Here is a 2,954-nt window from a genome sequence, read left to right as displayed (position 1 = left end):
GCATCAGGAAACATATCAAGACTTAATTCCAAGTAAACTGGAATTGTAACCATGTATGGCATACAAAGCTGCTATCAACTAATGTTACAAAATCGCATCCAACTCGGTCGTTTATGGTGAGATTTCCTGCTGGCAATAAAAGCTCATCTAATATTTGAACACCATGATCATACATAAATTGGGAAATTTGTCTAGGGATACAAAACGATCATTTTATAATGGAATATAAATCGAAGTGCTGAAACAGGATAGCCAGGTCCCCATCAGATTTCAATTTTCAGCGTCAATAGCTAACGAGATCGCCTCCTTTTTATTTGCGGCAATGAAATATTGTCATCGCTGGCATTGCCGGCGCTTCTGATGATTTTGCACAGATTGCACAGGGACCGCATGCATGGAGGTTAATCCTTTATCCATTGACGCTTCCCTGATTATCTGTTCATACTAATTCAGCGACCGAAGCGTCAGGTCAGGGTGGTTTCATGTGTGAATACCCTAGGGGGGTGTGCCTGGAAATTTTCCAGACCAGTGGATGTTCACAGGTCATAATGTGCCGCAAGAGATGGCTTCGTACGATGGGCTGCCTTGATGGCTCTTTTCAAATCTCCGTTGAGATTGGAATATTTTTTTCACCGGTAATATTTACTAGTATATATGCTCTATACGAGCGTGTTATCACGACGTACATGTATGTGGTTACACGTTTGGCACGCATAACGATAAGCCGAATGTTGGCATCACTGCATTATAACTGTTCCAAGCGACGTTATGGTGTAAAGTATAGTCTATAAATGTCTACTTAAGCAGCAGTTGTCATAATTTTGCAATTTATATTAGGAAAAAATCGATTTGCGTTTGGATGCAGATCAAATAATACATGTGGAGAGAAAATGTCGCTGCTCAATGGTTATACGGTATCTAATGTGGTGGATGCATATTTTACTTATACCCTTGGATATCTATAAAAGATATATCCCGTTCTCAAACTTAAAGACTTTTCTAAATCCGCGCAGTTGCCATAAATCAACTTTGAAAGTAATCAATTTCAATCATGACAGGTTAGGTATACTGGAAATCTATCACAACGATGTGTAGACACAAACAATAGTGCTTGAAATGATAAATGGCGTTTACATTAATATGACGTACAATGCTTCACCATTCAAATTAGGTAAATTTCCTTGTGCCTCTCGTGCATACATGGATATAGTCAAGTCAACTTTGTAAGGCAAGAAGCGTGAGTTTTGGCATAGTTCCATATTATCGATGCTATGGGCAAACTTTCTAAGGCCAAGGACCATTTCATTAACCCTCGGACGAAACCTAAGTCCTGGGATCACTATACCATTACGCTTCCAGGGAGACCAAAAGCTATTTCCAACAGCGTGTAATTTTGCTGCACATATTCCGTACAAAATGTGCTGGAGGCCAGCAAGTCCATTACACGACGGAAGCTTCAAGGGAAGCATTATCAGCATCACACTCACAGGGTTGAGAAACGGACTTTTATAGTTTTGTTACCTACGTTATGCATATGTATTTATATAACATATACATACATGTACATGTACATAATGTATATAAGACCACAGGTTTTGTTACTTGCTGCTGATGACTGTAGAATAAAGAGCAAATGGTAACCAAATGTTAGACTGAGATTTCGGGAAAATTGTCAATTCATGAGTGTGTACCATGTGATGTCTTTGGCCATACCACCAACAACCACATACAGATCTAGATGTAGCGGAAGGAAATCACAATGACCATATAACCCATATGGTACGATTCGTTACAGGACACAAACTGCAAAGGGGTATGAAAAGCAGACGGCAGGTACTACCATCTGAGACCTATATACACTGATATAAGTATGAATGGGGCACATTGATCAGCATGTCTTCATTCAGCACACCGTAGCTACGTGTATGTTATGATATGTGAATGTTGAAAATTTCTGTTGAATTTCTAACTGTAGCACATTGATTCTTGACTTCGTACAGAAGATTTGCGAACATTACCCCCCTACCCTACACATCACTCAAAAATGCCTGCAGTGTATATGGAATGGGAGTTGCTGGAAATTCATACATTAAAAATGCGGTAACAATAATGGCAACAATGATGATTGTAGCTATTTGTACAATATGTTGCTGATTATGAGACTCACATGATGAGTTACGCTATTAGCAAAAAAGCTGTACATGAAGCATTTTATCATGTAACAACACCCCCAAAGTTCAAAGAATGAAAATTGGTCTAGGCTGCTATAGATGGAGGTTAATAGTACACTAAATGTCACTGTAGTTTATTCCAAGTGAAAGAATGGTGTTGCTGTAAACTCCTTATAGCCCTACTTATCTGTATTAAGGCCGTTTCACCTAAGGCATGAATCGGGTGCACTTGCAATCATTCCACCATACTGTAAATCTATCTACTGCAACACTCCACGTAAGACAAAGGGCAGCGATAGAAGCACAGAGACTGTCATGTCACGGTGAAATTCACTTTGTGTGTCTGATTTTCCAGACCATCGACTGACCGTAAATTAGTTTTCAGTGGCTTTAAATGGACCTCATTGCCTGCTTTTCATCGATTTCTTCGGACCAGCGATTGCCTTTTGAGAGCCTTTGAGTCTCACTCAGACAACTTTTCTACCCGTATTCCGAAACAACCACATACAGCACCATCTGCAGACCATGTGTTACAAATCATTACAAAACAAAGCATGTTTCTGTATTCATTCTAGACAACGCGCATTAATTTTTAACCTAACATTTGTGAGCACCTTTTGGTAGCTACTGCCACAGGGCGGTACGTTAATACGAATCAAAGTTGAATATCATAAAGATCCAATAAAATTCACAGGCAACATCTGCTCCATTAAAGTTGGTACCTTTTTTTTTCATAAATCGACTCACTGAAAACTCACTCAAAACCTGTTCCTTCCGATGTAG

This window comes from Branchiostoma floridae, chromosome 15 (assembly GCF_000003815.2).
Source record: "Branchiostoma floridae strain S238N-H82 chromosome 15, Bfl_VNyyK, whole genome shotgun sequence".
NCBI lineage: Eukaryota > Metazoa > Chordata > Leptocardii > Amphioxiformes > Branchiostomatidae > Branchiostoma > Branchiostoma floridae.
Note: the sequence above shows the minus strand (reverse complement) of the source record.